General features: G+C 35.5%; 1 long non-coding RNA gene across 1 annotated transcript in view; it reads right to left on the reverse strand.

Annotated features, from left to right (window-relative positions):
* The window catches only part of LOC142080554 (uncharacterized), a 118,218-nt gene extending 112,105 nt beyond the window's left edge, over nt 1-6,113 (reverse strand). The window contains exons 1-2 of the long non-coding RNA XR_012673028.1: nt 5,903-6,113; nt 3,382-3,445 (exon numbers count right to left, since the gene is read on the reverse strand). This is a non-coding gene — a long non-coding RNA (uncharacterized LOC142080554). The remainder of the gene's footprint in view (nt 1-3,381; nt 3,446-5,902) is intronic.
* Nucleotides 6,114-20,941: the final 14,828 nt, after the last annotated feature.

Here is a 20,941-nt window from a genome sequence, read left to right on the forward strand (position 1 = left end):
ACTCCCCCCGGGGGGGGATGGGGGAGAGAATCAGAAGGGTAAAAGTGAGAAAACTCGTGGGTTGAGATAAAGACAGTTTAATAGGGAAAGCAAAAGCTGCGCAGCAAGCAAAGCAAACCAAGGAATTCATTTACCACTTCCCATCGGCAGGCAGGTGTTCAGCCATCTCCAGGAAAGCGGGGCTCCATCACGCGTAACGGTTACTTGGGAAGACAAACGCCATCACGCCGAACGTCTCCCCCTCCTTCTTCTTCACCCAGCCTTATATGCTGAGCATGACATCATATGGTATGGAATAACCCATTGGCCAGCTGGGTCAGCCGTCCTGGACACGCTTGCTCCCAGCTCCCTGCACATCTGGCAGGGCATGGGAAGATGAAAAGTCTTTGACTAGCGTAAACATTACCTAGCAACAGCCAAAACATCAGTGTGTCATCAACATTATTCTCATACTACATCCAAAACACAGCACTATACCAGTTAATAGGAAGAAAATCAACTCCATCCCAGCCAAAACCAGGACACAGCTTTACCAAGGGTCACCTAAGTAATGATTTTCCAAGTTATTTTCTTCTCAATAAGTGTGAATGGGGGCGTTGTGCGTGCAACAAACCCAGCACCATAACATATTGGCAAATTAAGTGTAAACCAGGACCAGAATATTCTGCCCCTGCACAGTGGCCCTTGTTCAGAGGGGAAGGCACTCATCAGCTCAAAAGCTTTAGGGCCACCACAGTAAAGTTTAAGTTCCAGGCACCTGTTTGCCTATTGCACCCGGCAAATCTGACTTAGGCATCCAGTTTTCTACAGGAAGTATGGAAAACCATAGTCACCTGAAAATGGGTTTATATCAACAAATATATTGAGCAGGGCTTGAAATGAATTTACAGGGTATATTGGGAAAGTTGTGTTTTAAATCTTCACCATCTCCTGGATTTAGGAATCTTTCTGGGGCCACCCTCATCTTATTCATAGCCCACTGACATACTTTGTCTCCTGGCACCTGCCATCTGTCTTCGTCATCCAAGGAAGTGAATGATTTTCTTCTTTTCTTACTCTAATACAGGATGCTATAAACTAGCAAGTATCAAATGACAAGTTATCACATCTCAGCCCAGTCATACTAACTGTTGTGTGCAGTGTGAGATTTTGAAGATCAGCATACTGGACACAGATTTCTCTAATTCCTTTCTGAGTCTGAGTCTTGCTGCACTTACAATTAAGTATTTTATGCTACAGTGATATTCCCACTGACTTCAATGGGATCAATGAATATTCAGATCTGTACACATTTTCACAGGATCATGTGCTGAGATTAATTTTTCCCAGTATCCTTCCTCAAGAACATAGATCCTGTGAAAAATGACTGGAAGAGATTTTAAGTGTAAAACATTTAGTTATATACAAAATACCCCGTTAAAGTATATAAACTACCCATGAGTAGAGGAACTAAACATGATGCATTATTTCTTCTCTTATGTATTTCTGGAGTATTTCTCACACTTGCTTATGACTAGAACATTATTCAAGAATACAGTAATAACAGAGGGCTAGATTGCCTTTTTGTTACAATACTACTCATTCAACTATAGTATTCTACATAAATAATAATTTTTATAAAGTATTCCTATGTCAGAATTTTTAGTTTTCAAAGGGTCCTTATTTCTGACCTTGGAAATACTAGCCTGTGTTTCAGGGAAAATCAATCATCTATATTACTAAATATTATTTCCCATCTTGAAAGGCTTTGATATGTTATTCAGTTCAGGGATAACAAAAGTGCTTAAACCCTTAGCTGACTCCTTACAATCATTCCCTTATACTACATACATTTTTGTGGGACCCTTTTGCTTTGAAAGAATTATGTACTTATTTTTATTTAATAATCTTGCTCTCTAACAGAAATCCCTGATAGAAATTCTACATCCCACGGAATTAAAACCTAGGAACGTCTTACTGCTGATGGAAGTAAGAAAATGGACTTACTGAAAAGGGACTGAGCTAGATAACTAGCCTTCCTTAAATGCCTCATGAGTATGTTGATACAAAACAGAATTAATTTTTTACCCATGCCATTGTCAATACTGCACAAAAAAGACTTTATCCAAAATGTGAGTTATCTAACCCTTGGATATCTACCTGCTGTGCCAACACATTGTGTGTGTATACAAATGCTGAATTAGGCTTTTTTTTACAGAAAAATAAAGTGGAAGGCCCCAAAAAATGAATGCAACCCTCCTACTATTAGCATTTTGCTGACCGTGTTCCTGTAGTGGAAACTTGATTTCAAAATCAAGTCAAAACCTATTTATTTTATTATGTATTTTACACAACAATTCTCCTCCAGAATTGTTTGCTGTTGCTCTGGTTATGACATTATGATAAAAAAATAGATTATTTACATGAGCGAACAACAGTGTTCATTGACATGCTTGCACTGTCTAGCCCTATTTATTTCTTTAATGAATTTTTCTGAGCATAATATTCGAGTTAACATTCAAAAATTAGCTGCCGTAGCTCTGCGTATCCTGGATTAGAGGATTTATCTGTATTGACTTTTTAATAGCTTCATATTATGGATTGACCTAATACATAGTCATAACTCTTTCAGGACAATTATGATGTATTATACTAAGCATGTACTTGCTGGTGTCTTCATGTGTGGCTCTAGAAAGAATACAGTTTATTATGTCAACATTTTACCTAATTAATTTTTTATGAACTATTAGTTTTTATTTGTGCCATTGAATTTCAAGAAGTTGTTTCCAAAAACAAAAACACTTTACATGTGGTTAAAGCAATCCAAAAGATTCCAGAATAAAGAAGATATAACTCTATCATCATTTAATTTGAGGACAGCAAGAGAAGGAATCTTCTGTCATTTTGCCATATTATATTGTTTTTCAGCATCAGAATGGCAGAAGCTGTTTTTAAATCAATTCTCAATGGTTGGTGGGAAGATTCTTATTAACGTTAGCTGGTGTTGGATAAGGCTACACATCTTAGTTTAAATAGGAGATATATATAATTAAAATGTACTTATAAAAAGTAATTAAAAAAATTAGTTTACATGTGCAAATAAGGAAGAGGGAGAATTAAGGAAACACAAATAAAAATATTCCTATACACTACAGCCTTCCCAGCTGCTTAACTGTATGTCACTTAATAATAATCTCTCATGGGAGTTCATCTTACCTAACTACATGTGACTAAAAGGTGGCAGGTGGTTTAAGCTGATCAGATAGACCCTCTGTATAACCAAGAGAAAGAGAAATGTGTCTTCCCACTTGTGTTAGACATATGTTTTAGGATAAATCATCTCTTAGAGATTCTTATCCCTCCCAACAGAAGAAACTTAAACAACTAGTGTAGACCAAGAACTAAATTTTACCTGCTTAATGTTGGTAGAGGTAACGCACATGATTCCTCCTCAATTGCAGAAATGCTGTAATTTTCAATCACAAATACACTAGTCTAAGATAAGGTCTTTCTATTTCCTTATGCATTTTTCATCATATTTATTTATGTGATTATTTAATTCTATAGCTCTCAGCTTAATCTATATAAATAGTATTTCTTTCACTGTCTAGTAAATTTTGTTTCTTATACAGAACAAGAAGTTGCAATATTTGTAGAAACTTCATGAAAACATTTAATTTTGGTTAATAATCCTTATTTTAATTAGTCTTCACAAGATTCACATTAAAAGGACTTACTGGACATCAAAATGGGGCCTACAGTTTAGTATATTCTTAAGTGAATTTATAAGAGGTAAGCATGTAAAGTAAAGATTGTTAAGACCAAGATCCCAGACCTTGGACTTAATGACAAAAGTGTTTTTCTCTTCTCCACTGAACTTGTCATTTTGGAAAATTTGCAGAGAAATTTTGGAGATGTGAATGAAAAAGAAGTACAGGTGTTGCTTTTTTCCATTAGTAAGTGACGTAAGGAATGGAATAAGTGCTCCTTTTTTCATGTGCTTCAGTTTAATGGCTGTATTGCTACAGCTATCATGCATTTAGCAAATTAGTGAAACAAAATACTCACTTAGCTGAAGAAGAATCGAAGATATGCATCCAGCAATATAGTAAATGTTGCAATTAAGGAAATATGAATTAAGAACTTTGCATTTACTTGAACTGTGATTAGAAGTAGTCTACAAGGAATGGACCAGTTTCTCCAAAGACAGAGAGACTTCTGATCAACATGGAGGTTTTTGAGGTAATTATTATACTAATTACCTAAACCTGACATACAAATAAGTGTTTTTTGGCAACAGGGTGTAGAATGATTTTTTTTTGAGATTGAGAGGGTCAGACAAAATTGGTTGTAATAACCTCTAATGTTATTTCCAAGACACAAAGAATATATCAGTAGGTGTTCTACACTAATTAGTTCCTGTCTTTAATTTCCTACTTTAAACTTCACATATTATAGGGAGCGTTTATCTGATGGAATTTATTGAGGTCAATCAACTACTTTCTGAGAATGAAAGAAAAATGTACTTCTACAGCATCGCTCATTTCATTGGATGTCTAAAACAGGTTGAATGGACTGTGTCCTACAGATCTCTCTATTACTACAATGGATGCCCAAGTGACTAGTTGAAATGGAGACACCTGCACTATAGATGTCTATAGTTGGGTGAGAAAAACACTATAATAAATGTATTTCTTATCAGAATATGAAGAAGCTTCCTTTTATAAAGTCTAATATAATAATACAGTACTTAATTGACACTGCTTTGCTAAGAAGTTCTTACTTAAAAATGCACCCATAAAGAAATTAAATGAATGTTCTTGTGTGTTGTCATTATTTATGAGGAGTTTCCACCAAAAATCACTAAGAAAAGGTAATTTTTATTCCCAAGGTCTGCTATTCTCTAAAAAATCTTCACTAAGAATCAAGCATTGTTCTTGGAGATGGAGAAAGGCAAGGCAAAGATCCAACCATTAATTTTTTTCTGCAGTGGCAAGTAGTAATGTTACCCTTACAAAACAATCATGAGATGAGAAATGACTGTATACTGAGCCTACAGGATTGTGGGGTTTTTTCCCTTGCTTTGGGAGACCACACAAATAATTTGTAAAGTCAACATGGTCATTTGGTAAACTGCAATACAATTCATCTGTTAAGCAACAACACGGAAAAGAAATCAGATACAAAGGACATTCATAGCTTTAGCTGAACATTTGCGTTTTCAGAATGAGACATCATTTTGTTGCCTCCCTCCTAAAAGATGAACTGGGAAGAACTCTATTCTCTTTGTACCTTCTGAATTTATAACTTCTTTTTTTTTTTTTTTTTTTCTGCATACTCCCTCAGTCTCATTTAAAAATACAACCAGGAACTTGAGCCTCAAAATAATATTTTTTACTCTACAATTGATTTCCACGAGGTTGAAAATTATATGGTTTGATATTAATTTCTTATATACAGAAAATCTTCTAATTTTACAATAGTACAGAAGTCATTCGGTTCTCACATCAAGAAATGGAAGCATCTGCTGTGTGCAAATTAAAACAAATTTGCTGTTGCATTAAAGGATAAGCAACTGTAATGGTAGTAAAAAAAAAAATGCCTTGCAATTTATGTATAGAATGGTATTCTTCATATTTAATGACTAATTATTAAACCAGAAATTTAAAATAATAGTAAAAAAAATTGCATAGTAAAATATTATTTATAAATAGTATTAATGTTCAAAAAAGGATTTTAAAGAAAGGCTCTACAAATTGCTTTAGCTAAATAACTTTTTCATATTGTAAAATATTCTTTCTTTGGAGAGGCTACTTACAGTAAAATCCTCAGTGGGATGAACTATTTTCAGAATCTGGATTGTTTTCCTTAATTTCCTTACTTTTGACTGTGCCCATAAAGTCAATCTTAGTTTAAATCTTACCTTGAAAATGGATAATAAAACAGTACCAAGTAGTCTAGAAGCCAGCAATTCCATACACATAAAGGGGATGATGAAACATGGATGGCAAGTGTCCTAGTTTCAGCTGGGATAGCGTTAAATTTCTTCCTAGTGCTGTGTTTTGGATTTAGTATGAGGAGAATGTTGATAACACACTGATGTTTTCAGTTGTTGCTAAGTGCCCTCCTAGTCCAAGGACAGCTCCCGTGCCTACTGACTGAGCTAGGTACACAAGGTGGGAGGGAACATAATCAGGACAGCCAGCCCAGCTGGCCAACGGGGTATTCCATACCATGTGATGTCATGCTCAGTATATGAACGGTAGGTGTGATCCAGGAAGTACCAATCGCTACTTGGTTATCGGTCAGCGCGGGTGGTGAGCAATTGCATGGTGAGCAGTTGGATAAAGATTAAACTGTCTTTATCCGAAAGGACTGTCGTGGTTTAACCTGGCAGGCAGCCAAACCCCACGCAGCCGCTCACTCACTCCCCCCGCCCCCTCAGTGGGGTGGGGAGAGAATCGGAAGGGTAAGAGTGAGAAAAAATTGTGGGTTGAGATAAAGACAGTTTAATAGAACAGAAAAGAGAAAATAATAATGATAATGATAGAATATACAAAATGAGTGATGCACAATGCAATTGCTCACCACCTGCGCTGACCGATAACCAAGTAGCGATCGGCCCTTCCTGGATCACACCTACCGTTCATATACTGAGCATGACATCACATGGTATGGAATACCCCATTAGCCAGCTGGGCTGGCTGTCCTGATTATGTTCCCTCCCACCTTGTGTACCTAGCTCAGTCAGTAGGCATGGGAGCTGTCCTTGGACTAGGAGGGCACTTAGCAACAACTGAAAACATCAGTGTGTTATCAACATTCTCCTCATACTAAATCCAAAACACAGTACTAGGAAGAAATTTAACGCTATCCCAGCCGAAACTAGGACAGCAAGGTAAAACTTACCATGATTTAACGTCTATAATGGCTAATTTTCTTCTCTTTCCACAGCACGAGTAATGGTTTTACCACTGCAAATAGTCCTATTAATTCCAATAGAAGTTGCATTCATACCTCTGAAAGCAGAACTTAACACTGACATTGAAGTGACATGGATGGTAGAAATACATCCTGTATTTCTCAGTTCTTCTCTGACTTTGACATTCATTATGGAAATAATTTAGAAATGACTGCAGATTGTAGCAGTGTAAAACTCTATCTCTAGTCTCCATGGTTAAATAATTTAGGTAATTTCTTTCACCTTTAGTTCAAGACTAGAAGAAAATAAGAGAAGGCAGGCACAAAGGGTTCCTTAAACTTTCACTGAAATTATGTTGACCATCTACAGCCACAGAAACTTTCCCCTGCAAATGCTACTGGGTAGAGTTTAATGGGGTACTGCAGATAGGAAGTGCAGTTTAGTGGGTGGAAAGTATCTGTTCACTTTTTATCTTGAGATACACAAGGAATTATATCCAGCAATTATTTTGGAGGTTATAGTCCTTGACAGTGTTATTATAGTTTTATTTCAAGTACTAGAGAAAACTTTATATATTGGAGAAATATAAGTCTGTTAATTTGTGGTTTTATTTCAATTTCAGGGTAAAAAGACCAGGTAATGTATGTATGTAACATACCTATGCTTGCCACCACAAAAACTATTACAGTATCTCTGAAAACTGTTGTACATAAATGAAATGTTAATTTTTCTTTAAGAAATACCTAATGTTTGGCTACCTGCATTTTAATTAATGTTTTCAAACCACAAAACAATAAAATCCATTGCTAAATATTCTCATGAAGAGGTTTCTGGGGGAGTACGCATCTGATGTACTGCTTATGTCTGATTTCTCTTCATTTCAACCAGTGCTAGAATAACAATATAAGAAAATACATATATTATATAAATAGTTAGGAAGAGAGAGGGAAAAATTCTTATCTGATTTATTCTTATACGCTTATGCAACTGGAAATATTCACTGATTTCTTTGAAAGTAGCTAAGATCAGAATTTCATCCGGAGGGGAAAGAAGGAATGTAAAATATAAAATAAATACTATTTTTAAGGTAAGGTAATTTTCAATAATTTTCAATAGCTACTAGAAAAAAAAATATTTACTTGAAATCTACTGCAAATTTTAAAAAATAACGGTGAATACTAGTTCCTGCATGTGTAAAACCCATACAATATTTGGAAAATGGATTTTATAACAATAGTTGAGAATACACTGGGCTGAAGCCATACATGAATCAGAACAAAATTTTTGCATATATACACCTTTTTCATAGCAAAACAGAAAAAAAAAATACAGTATTTTTTGAAATGTAAATTCTATTACACTTTTGTTCTAGTCTCTTTATATATTTAGCATTTGAAAGGAAACAAGCTCCTTAGAAATGCCATGGATAAGGCATATTAAAGAAACATTCTATGACTGCAGAGAGAAATATGTCTGTACTTTATGCAGAGGGATGTGAGAGCAAAAATGAACACTAAAATTGATTTGCCAGTAGGGCTTTATCTCAAACTGGTTTGAAGAGGCTTCTGCCTTTAACTGTACATATTTGTCTTCAACCATAGAGACACACCTTCCTGCCTGCTGCACAAAAGCTAACTTGATGTAGAAGGCTTTACGCCATTTTCACTCAACTTCCAGTTCTGAGCCACTTCTTACTAATGGGGGGATCTTATCCATGTGTATATATATATGAAGGGAGAGTGCAAAGAAGGCAGAGATAGGCTCTTTTTTGTGGTGTCTAGTGACAGGACCAGAGGCAATGGGCAAAACTGAAACACAGGAGGTTCTGTTTGAACATCAGGAAACAGTTTTTCACTGTGAGGGTGACTGATCACTGGCACAGCTTGCCGAGGGAGGTTGTGGAGTCTCCACTCTTGGAGATATTCAAAAGCTGTCTGGACACAGTCCTAGGCAACTGGCTTTAAGTGGCCCTATTTGAGCAGGGGGCTTGGACCAGATGACTTCCAAGGGTCTCTTCCAATCTCAACCATTATGATTCTGTGATTCTATGAGTGCTGTCTTGTGGCATAAGTGAAAGTGTCCTGAGATTATTCTCTAAATTTCAATGGGTGTCTCTAATACCAGAAGACTGAGATAGTTCACAAAGACAAGACTGTACAAAGCCAGAGAACTGATCTTAATTTTGCAACATGAAAGAGAAAAAGAAGCTGGGATAGAAACCTATAGGTTAACTCAACAGTGTCAAAGGGTTTTGCATGAAAGATTAGAATCATTGCACCTTCTAAACTGTCTAAAGTTTGGAAGTTTTGAAGAAAACAGAAATTAGTTATAAAGACTTGTGTGTTTTTAATGAAGAGAGAGAAGACATTCTGTAGGTAATTCATCTACCCCAACTTTTATGGCCACTTCTCTCCAACAGATTTAGAGACAGCCTAGATGATTGATTTAAACTTGTAATCTGATATTAGAACATGGAAGTTAGTCACTTGAATGTCTCAGTGACTAAGGAGGTCCTTCACAGTAGTCTCTACCTAAAATGTCCTTATCTGGGCTCAGTGGGTTTCCTTGGTCTGGACAGGCAGTTTCTCCTCAGGAGTGCATCATAAATGCAATGGAAAATCCTATATGGGATGTACAGGATTCCCCTGTAAGGGAAAACTTCAGATTCAACAGATCCCTACTTTTGGCAATAGCTCTAAGTAAGTTTCTCTACAGTACCTGACACTTTTAAAGGATCAACATTCAAAATGTAGGTACATTGGAAGTGAAGACGTCCATAGAGATATGTAAGCATAAGCACATCGTTGCAAGGCATGAAGAAAATTATTTAGAAATAAATTACAGGACTTCCTGAAGTCTTATCATTGTGGGGAATTAATAGAAAGCAGGCAGGAGACAACACATGATGACAAGGTGGTTGAGAGAATTGACAGACTTAGAGGTCATTCACCTCAGGTTCATGGCTCCAATGTGGGTTATGTCAGCATAAATAAAATTGTGTGCTGCTTGATGACTGTCCAGTGACCTATAAATTGGTAGCCTTATTATAATAGCTCCTGGACAGGTGCCTTCATCCTGTAATCCTAGGTGAAGTTAACCCGAGGAGCTGGAGATTGGAATGAGCATAATCAACAATCTACTTATTTTATCACAGAAACATTCTGAAACTGTGAAGGGTTTAATTTGAATGGATACAGCTAAGTATATTTTGTTCAGGGATTAGAAACAACAAAGAGAGCCACTATAGGCAGAGCTTCACTAAACTGAGAATAGCTTAAGTAACCAGTTTATATTAAAAATTAGGAAAAAAAAAAAAAAAAAAAAAGAAAAAGCCAATATGGCTGTCTTCCACTTTGGGATCTTAAGTCTTGCTGAAATCAAACCAGAACACCTACCAATTAGAAATATGATTGCAATATACATAAACACAGCCCTATTCTATTTATCACACAGAATAAGAAGAGTAAAACCATCATGGCACTCATATTAATTACAATTTAATGATAAGGAATTCAAAATTTGTTTGCCAGAAAACAGCTTTTAATGATCTGTGTTTAAGAATTTGATACAATAATATACTTAAGGTCATTTCAGAAATTTCACAGGCAACAGGTGTTTAAGAATAATTTTAGATGAGTTACTGAAAATTAAATACTTACAAGAGGCTGAAATGGAGTGCCAGCATATCATTTAATTCATTCCATCCAGTCACCCAAAAAGATTGTAGCAAAAATGGCATCTTTCCCTCTGCTCTTATTATAGGAGTCATCTATTCGAATCTGTTCATTAATTTTCCCTTGCATTGCATATTCCATGGAAGTTTCTTATTCTCATCTTGTCGTGTTTAACCCCAGCAGGCAACTGAGTACCACACAGATTCTCGCTCACTCCTCCTCAGTGGGATGGGGGAGAGAATCAGAAGAGTAAAAATGAGAAAACTTATGGGTTGAGATAAGACAGTTTAATAGGTAAAGCAAAAGCCGTGCACGCAAGCAAAGCAAAACAAGGAATTCATTCACTACTTCCCATCGGCAGGCAGGTGTTCACCCATCTCCAGGAAAATAGGGCTCCATCACGCATAACGGTTACTTGGGAAGACAAACGCCATCACTCCGAACACCTCCCCTTCCTTCTTTTTCCCCCAGCTTTATATGCTGAGCATGATGTCACATGGTATGGAATATCTCTTTGGTCAGTTGGGTCAGCTGTCCTGACAGCTGGTCCTGGGGACCCAGGGGGCTGTGTCCCCTCCCAACTTCTTGTGCACCCCCAGCCTCCTCGCTGGTGGGGTGGTGTGAGAAGCATCTTGACTCTGTGTAAGCACTGCTCAGCAAAAAAAAAATCATCTCTGTATTATCAACACTGTTTTCAGTACAAATCCAAAACATAACCCCATAGAAGCTACTATGAAGAAAATTAACTTCTACCCCAGCTAAAACCAGCACACATCTTTAAACACTTCTTTACATCACTTTCCTTTTTGGTTTTAATTCTTCTTTCTGGCCTTACTTGTAACAATTCCTTTCAGTACTTACCATCTCATTTTCTTCCTCCATGCTTCATATGCAATTCCTTGATGTATTAAAAAAATTCTCTTTTCTTTCCTGCCATCCTAATCCCTCCTCACAATCTTGAATATTTCTCTTACACATTTTACCAAATGGAGATTAGTTTCTTTCTTTGTTTCTCTTTTTCAATTTTTTCTTTCTGTATAATTTAATCTTTGAATCTCCATGTGACCACTTGAAATGAGACTTTAGACTGCTAGATGCAGGCCTTCCTCCTGAAATCCCATAACTGTTTAATATGAATAAAATTAATCGAGTACAACAGTATCTTTAGGAGTGTTGGTTAGCTGTGTCAGAAGCCCTACATTCCTCTATGTCATCTATATTAAAGGCTGCACTTAGACTGTGCAAAATAAGAAGTAAACATTAAAATATAGCAGTTAGCACTAAAAATTCACTGGAGTTTTTCAACATGTAATATTCCCAAGGCATCCTAGTGTTGTGTCAGCACTGGGTTCAAACATCTCCTATCAAAAGCTATCTGGTCATAGTGTTGGACGACTGGCTGTAGGTGACCCTGCTTGAGCAAGGAGGTTGGACCAGGTGACTTCCAGAGGTCCTTTCCAACCTTTCTGTGCAATTCTGTGTATCAAGACATTAAGAACATACTTCTATTTTCAATTGCATTAATACAAATCCCACTGACTTTAGCAGGAATTGCATGTCTATACACCCAGATATCGTTCTAAAATTCAAATCAGATGCTAATAGATATAATTTAAAATCCAAACATTATCATCTAGATAATTTATAATTTCTACATTCTTCTAAGCTCCAAAGTTTTAAATACTACTAGAGAGACCATGGCAATTGTCCTAAAAAGAGAAAGTATTTATAATTCTATAACAATGCAGTACTAGAGACATTTTTAGTATAGTTTTGCAAGCCTGCCATTAAAGTTTGTTACATACTTCAAACAAAATATTACTAATCTGAAAACAGTGTTTCATGAAAATCAAAACTTTCTATGGAAAGACCAATTCTGGTGTAAGTTGCATTTTCCCACCCATGGGGCACCCAGAAGTTTGATAATAGGGAGACAGCATTATGCATCTTGATCAATTGAGTCCAAGAGTACAAAGCTTAAAAAGGAAAGTGGAGAAATGGAGAATGGAACAAAAATTCCACAAAGTACTGTGACTGTGACTGAATAGGCTTAATTCTGTCCTGAAACAAAATACTTCAATTTTCCAAATTATTTTTCTCTTTTAGAACCTGTTGTTTAAAAATAAAAAAGAGCTTTGAAGAAGAAAAACATATGTCAAAATACCGGATGCACAGTGGAATTAAAAAAAAAAAAAAAAAACAACAAAAAAAAACCTAACCAAAATAACATCCCGAAAAACCTCCATAACTTCTAGGGTGGGCATGGAGAGAAGGAATCCCAGATTTTGAAAGACCCAAAAGAAAGGAAAGGAACAGAGTATTTAGAAAACTATTTCTAGGTTTTTTTTTTCCTTCTCTTTCAATTTAGTTCTAGTTTTCCATTACTCCTGGCCACATTAGCCATACCTGAACTAGTAAGCTGATCAGTTTCACCAGTTCTTCATATAACACACATACATGCTTTTTCTGTTGCTAAGCTGTTTGAAGTCAGTGGAAAGAATACAGACTGGGTTGGACATAACTGGTTCATATAAGCATACAGATTGTTTGGGTATGCATCTACAAGTTCAAATTCTTGGATAGTATGCCCATCTCTAAAATCACCAATGGAAAATATTCCATAACTGTGGAGAAAAAAAAACAGCTATGATTAATTTTTTTTCTAGCAGCTATTAAATGCCATAAAGATGTGAACACTAAGAACTTTCAGCTGTTTATGTAGCTTTAAGAAAGCAAAAAGATTAGAGCTGATCGGAAACTATTTGATTAAACTATTTTTGTCTCAGTTTACCAATCATCTCTGCATAAAAACTGTTATATTTTTATGAATTTACACCAACCTCCAAAACAGGGTCCAACTAAACTTGCTGAGAGCTTAGAAACTGGTGCCTTGAAGACTTCTGTTTTCTCTGATTTCTCAACTACCCTCTCTTGTTCCTATGAAGACTGCTGTTACAGAAAGAAAGAACGTAAGATTTTCCCATAGTTTTCAGCTTCTTTGAAAATGTACTTTTGATGGATATGATTTCTTTTGCTTGAATCAATTACCCTAGATTTATTACCTGTGGGTGCCTCAGCTGACATTAACCTCAGTTTATTAGAGATAATCATATTCATGTCTTCAATAAGCTATAGTACCTATGGATTATCCTGACCTTCACAAAATACATCTAACCATTTTCTTGATTGTACCCATTTAGCAGGGAAATTAGTGTGTTTCTTACTTTAATATAGAAGTATAAAATTGGTGAAGTAATTAACTTTTACAGAAACATAGTCCCTCATTTGGGCTCTCCAAGAGGGGGTAGACTGCTAAAATTTACATTATCAGAAAATAATACTCTATGTTAATGTAATTCATCTCCATTCCTTTTTTATGAAAATCAGTTTGTGCCATCAATAAACTCACTATCTCTATTTGTGAAGATATTAAAGTGAAAGGTTGCGTCCACCTCCTTGTCTTGGTTTTGTTAAATGAAGCTTTTCTCCATTTATCTTATGTGTTTACCACAACCAGATTTTAGAATTAATAGAAAACACATATAATTTTGAAAAGATAAGTTTAGTGAATTATTATAATTTTAACCATTTCAAGTTATGCACCAATCTTTTACCTTATTTTTAATATGCAAAAGCAGAATAATATTTTTATTTTCATTTTTGTTTTGTACTGGTTGTGCACTGTACTGTACTATGTTAATGAATAGCATAAACTTAGGAACAAAAGCTGTGTTTCTACATAGTGAGTAAATTCATATTCTGACCTTTTAGATTTTAATAACAAAACAGTACACCAAAGTCTAATAAGCAGAACTTGACTATTTTATTCAAATACACTGGGAGACCTCACTTAAGAAGCGCCTTTCCTTTTCAACCTTTCCTTTTAAATTTTTGGGTAACAGTTTAACTTACATTTAAAATTAACAATGTAATTAAAATCTAATAACCTAAGTGTGCATATGTTTATATTGAGATACTATGCAGAAAATTGCTGATTTTTCTGAATCTTCAGCATCTCTGTTATCCAACTTTCTCATAGGACTTTCAGTGGCTTATATCAGATCATCCAATCTGAATACTGAGTTCTAGAGCAGTTTAGTTCATTTTCCAGAATGAAACTTTGCAATTTGGTCATGTGTGTACCAATAAACCATTAAGGGAATTATGACTCTAAGCTAAACAGATGACATTTTATTCTCAGTTGCTCAGTATATAAGGTACACAGGGACTTAAACTTGCCTGAATAATAATCATAAATATGGATTTTGAATAAGACAGTAGACTTGATATAATTGCACAATCTCTGTATTTGAGACAGGAAGAAAAATACGTATTTTGTGGCCTGGGGAAGGGAATAAGAAAAGCTTTCTCATGTGCTGTGTTCCCACAGAAAGTAATTTGAAGAATTCTCACTCCGTGAATTAATCAACAGTCAACAGAACAGACTTTTCAAAATTGAGAAACTTTGCCCTTCTTCAGAGATAATAATTAGTATCCTTTACTTGGGCCCCAAGCTAACAGATTTAAGTCTAGTTGAGTAAAATGTGAAAATTAGTTGCATATAATATTACCCCAGGGAAATCCTGGGGTTTTCTTTTTGGTTTTTTTAGAAAAAAATTAAAATTCAAACTGTTCTCTTATAGACAATAAAACAGAGATGTAACTTTTACTGATTAACTGAAGTATGTCTGAGTGAGTAAGAGTTGCAGAATAGGGTTTCCACTACTTAATAAACTTGGTCATGTCAACACCTAGCAGCAGGTATAATGGACCACGTGCTGTGTTTGTACAGCACCAAGCATCAAGTTTGCTGTTTGCACAGCATCAATCATATATTGCACTGCAATACATTTTAGAAATAATCGGAGTTCTTTCTTCCCAACAGCTGGTCATTGCATACTGAAACATTCATACAAAAACATAGAGATTAAAACGGGCAGCAGGCTGTAGGTACCCAAAAAGATGGAAGCTAGGCATATACAGCTGCCAGGCCTCTATATAGAAACTCTTGGTTTTTAGATTCTGCTTTGAAATTCCCAAGAAAGTCTGTGATGACTTTCTTTGGGACCAAGATGCTGTCCTCTACCTCATTTGGAATGTGTCCAGCCCATTCAGTGTTTTACTGCAATCTACACAGTAATGATAATGCATATATAATACAGAAAGGACATTAGCTAATGACCTTAGCTATCAGCACAGGTACCATATTCAGAATTTTATGCATAGGCTTGTGCTTCAGTATGACTTTCATGAATAGGAACCTTGATATCATAATATCATTGGTTTTATGTGACTGTGTTACTGAAATTTTAAATTCATATTTGAGGACAGCCATCACTATCGGTGTACAGTAAATGTAGTTGTCATGGTATGAGTGCTGGGACACTGATTCATACTGCACAAAGAAAGCTACTCTTGAGAGATGAGATGCAGAGCTGAGTGCCTACCTTACAGAGGACTTTACATTCTCTCACAAGAAACATGTAAGGAAGCTTTCTAATTGTAAAGTAAAGCTAAGGTTAATGGATCCACTCACAGCAAATGAGATTAAATGTACACATACAACAGAGAGAAAAAGAGATTATATGGAAGCATGTGACCTATCTGTTTAATATCTATGTAATAGGGTTAGCTTTCAGTGAGGAGCAGAGAGGTTTTTGTTACTGTTTGAGTTGAATTTGTTAAATATCAGTTAAAATCTTTTGTGAAAAAAGGTAGATTTAACAGGACTGGTATTTAATTTAGGAGAAAATAGGAGGGAGCATATACATGATAACATCCTGGACAGATCCTTTGCATTGTCTTTTGTTCTTGAAAAGGGCACTAAGGAACTCTTAAGTCTCATGTCTCACCTGTGAATTACACTGAGAATATATATGGCAACTGAAATGCAACCACCTTTAGGGATGAATACAGCAGCTGCCTGTAGTGAAGTACTGAGCAACACAACAACACTGAACAGCACATTGAAATGTGAAATGATTTGAAGAAAAATGAAGGGAAAATTCTGGAAGGCAGAAAGTGGTCGAAAGACTAGAAAATTGGCCAGGATGTTGTGTTCAGCATTTCTTAAAAAACTGGCATGAAAATGTATATGGGTTCATAATTTTATCTTTAATTTTTTTAGAGCATTAGATTTATTTTATGTAGGACTTTCCCCTCGAAGATATCAAAACATCACCTCTATTTTACAGATAACCAACAGAAGCACAGTGTCTAGCTTGAAGGCATCCAACAGTTGCGGGAACACAGCGCATATCTCCACAGGTCTCTGTTCAATACACTGTTCACTATCTATATTATTTCTTACCTAGAGTGCAGTACAAGTTCCAGTACTCTCTACCCTCTAACTCTAGATGTGGGCTTATATTTGTACTGACTTGTAGGAAAGAATGCCAGATAATGAAATACCAGCCTTACAGTGACAACCTGTCATCTACATAGTGCTTCAGTCCAACTTGCCTTGCCCCTGAGACTTGATAAAACCATTGCACCAAGTGGTACAACCACATTTTCTAAGATCAGACAGAAAGCATATGCGATAACTAGACAATATGTCATTTCAAAAAGCCCATTTGCAGATGCACAGATGTGGCCATTAGGAGAAGGATTATACTTTTACAAAGCATCTGCAGAAATTGTTTTCAAAAAGAGAATGCATTTTTCTTGCTGGCTGCAGAACAAGATCTTGTTACCTAATGGAAGGGACCAGTGGGCAACCCACTGACTTAAAGACTTGTCACTAGAATTCATTATAAACACAAAATGTTTTTACCTGCACACAGTGGCTGCAAAAGGATACAATTTAAAATACTACCTTAAAGCATGGCCCTTCCTTCAAAGACATCTATCTTTTCACCAGCATAGAAATAACCTCTATGAAATGGACTAAAAAGCATATTTGAATGTACAGAACAGTCAGGATGACACTATTGGCTCCGTTCACATTTCCCTGATGGTTTTCAGGTCTTTGGAATAATATTACTCTCTCCTCTTTTTGATCAATCTGCACCATGCAGAGCAGGAGATACTCCTGCTGTAAGAGAGAATATGATGTTTGAGGAGTGATTTTATTTTACTTTAAGATTATTTTCAACTGCCTACCCATAATACTTCCTCAACTGTAGTTATCAAAACACACTTATTTAAGAAAACCTTTTTTGAAACTGTGCATATGTATATAAAGTACAGTACCTGTTCTGACAGAAAATGTAGCACATTTAGAACTAGCTACAGTACAGTGTGTACTGAACTTAAAGGCAAACAGACTGATGGGCTGGAATTAGAGTTTATAAATAATTGAACCCTGTGTGCTTTCCTGAAATTATAATTAATTTCTAAATTTATAAATTGTTTCATAGCTCAATATTTAATTTACAGGATTTTTTTTTTCCTATGGGGAGTTTTATCTTGCTTACAGATATCACATAGGACCAGCTGTTAAACATCTCCACAGCTGCAGCAGCAACAACTCTACAATCTTTTTCGACAATAAAAGTTGATGGAGATTTGAAATTCATTACCTTGTCCATCACTATAAATAGGAAGCCAGTCCTTGTCTTTTTCCAAATCTACCCTCCACAGGTGGGTCTAACAAGGATAGGTCTCAGATTCCATATTTTGGACTTGTGCTCTGTAATTTATGAATGTGCAGGAAAGCTGCACTGACTTATTATGCTTCAGCAAGGAACTAGAGCACTAGAAATTTCTAAAAAGTAGATAATTTTTAAAGTGAGGCAAGCATTTGAGTGATTGTTATTTTACTTTATTTTACACACCTAAAACTCATTTGTATGTTGTGAAGGGTACCTCTGTCCTCAACAGAGGGAGATGAATACCTCCACAGCGTTGTTCAGTCCATCATAAGAGAGGTGCCCAAGATAAGCAGGATTAATTTCTTTTATAAGCGACTGTTCTTTTCCTAATGATTACTGAAGGACCCCAGTTATGTGTGATAACCCATGCTAGTTTATGGTATATTTATTTGCAGACTGCATTTCATCATGTTGACCAAATAAATTTCTCTCTTTCCTTTTACTGATGGTTATTTTGTCCATGATGATTATCCAGCTTCTTTGATAAGATACATTTTTTAATATATCAACCTTAAGCTTTCTTCCATCTGTTTGTAATCTATCCACAAATCTGCACGTTACCAATTTTTCCTTCTTTACAGCTCACTGACTTAGTCTTGAATCTCATAATATTTTATATTTTACTTACAAGTTCCGCTCCTGTAAGAGCTGATTGTACAACAATCAGAATCTTTATTCAATCATAAGCAAATCTTTCATGTCCATTTTTGCAGAAAAAACTTAAAATACTTTTTCCTACCTGTTCCTGCCATTGTCTCAGTGCAAAGACATGTTCCATATACAAGGAATCACTAAGGATTTTTAACACTTGAGGATATAATTTGGAGATGGAACACTGAACTCTGTCAACAAGCTTAAGCTACAAAACTAAATTCAGTAAGGCTTTTATGCCTTGTGATGACACAAGACCCAGAAAACATAGCTTCACATCACTGGAATTTCTCAATGCTGACTATTCCTGGCAGTGACTATGACAGTGGCCTCTAGCCTAACTCATCTTTCCAGGACTGCAAAAGTACCATTGAAAGTAGAAAGGTCATCTGAGCAAAAAAGTGAAAAATTAAAGATCATCAGAAGAAAATTTTATTAATTTGGTGAAGGCAATCTACTGGAGAACTCGATATTGGACCCATTCAAGCTCACTGGTCCTGTAACTACCCACTAAATGCAACGTTCTTCCTTAAGTTGTTCAGCATCTTAAGAGACAAACATAAATATCTAGTCCCAATTCTGCACAACCCTTCTAAAGATTAAATATAGAAAAGGAAGTGTTTATCGTATTTAAATTCACATATAATTTATAAATAGTGAAAAAATTATTACCAGATGTGCAGTACATTTCTGCTACTCCCCTGAGTACAGACTAAGCATCCATAAGTGGCTGTAAGCCATGAGTGTCAGTAACTATCTTTTCCAATGATCACATGAACACTATTAAAATATTTACTAACAGTTATCTACATTTTATATACTCTTCAAAGGCAGAACTCTAAAATAGCATGTAATGGTAAAAATGATTTTGTTATAAACCTCAGGGAAAACTAAAAAGTTAAAACTGAAAAATAGAAATATACAGATGTATATGTAGACAATATTGATATGGACTTCATTTATTTCCTGAAGCTTTGATAATAGTGTGATTTTAAGCTTGTTATGAATGCAAAATAATTACAAAAAAGAAATGGAGTTGATTCATGAATGCCCACCAGGACTATGCAGACAGCAGGAAATAAATCCACTTTACAAATTATGTGTCTTTGAATATCAAGCAAAAAAAGCTTAATCAAAAGAGCATATAGAAAAAAAATGAAATTAAAAAATAGAAAAAAAGGAATGGAGAAAGCAAAGAATTGCACATAGATCCTTTTTTCAATCAAGTTGCCTCCATTGAACAAGTTAGCAATCAGCAGAGCCACCATAACTATCTACATATTTACTTACTATCTTGAAAAAAACAAGTTATTGTGACTTAGCTGAGTAGGCAAGGAAATCTCCTTCACTTCTGTCAAAGTAATGAGGCTCATATGTTGACCCGGAGATACTTGCCACCAAATTCATTTAATGCTTTGTAGATAAGTATAGTTCCTCACTCCTATCCTTCCTATCACAAATGTAAGTCCAACAAAGAAGAAAATACAGCCTATTTCTGACCAAGAAAGAATGAGAACTTTTATCTTCGGTATTTCAGTTTCTAAACACGTTTTCCTCTAACATTTTCTTTTAAAATTCTCTTTCATGATAATCAATATTTCAAAAGAACTTAGTCCACATCTAAAATTTGGAACTTGTGGAGATCTGACAGAATTACTAGCACCAGAGTAACTCACATTAGTTGTATTTAAAGTGTATGTGAGCACAGTTATTTCGTTGTGTGGCTACTATTATGGAAATGTTGTTCATTAAATAAATTAAAATCAGACTTCTTAGCATTAAAAAAAAAAAAAAAAAAAAATAATTAAAAAATTAGCATGTTCCTGACATCCCTTCTTTGGAGAACACACACAGAAATACACAGACATAAAGATTAGTGGGTTTTTTCTACATTACTATGCACATGTGACTCTAGAGGAAGCTGAATTACCTGGGAAAGATGAGAAATAAACCATTAGTCACACCCTCTTGCTTCACATAGAAGCACAGCATTTAGCCTTTTTATGTGAAGTAAATAGGCAAAGAGATTTACCTGAGATCAAGTGAAATCCTTATATACACATTAAATATTGTATTACATCCGTAATGTATTACTAAATAAGTACATTGTACAGCACATA

Source organism: Calonectris borealis, chromosome 1 (assembly GCF_964195595.1).
Source record: "Calonectris borealis chromosome 1, bCalBor7.hap1.2, whole genome shotgun sequence".
In the NCBI taxonomy this organism is placed as follows: Eukaryota; Metazoa; Chordata; class Aves; order Procellariiformes; family Procellariidae; genus Calonectris; species Calonectris borealis.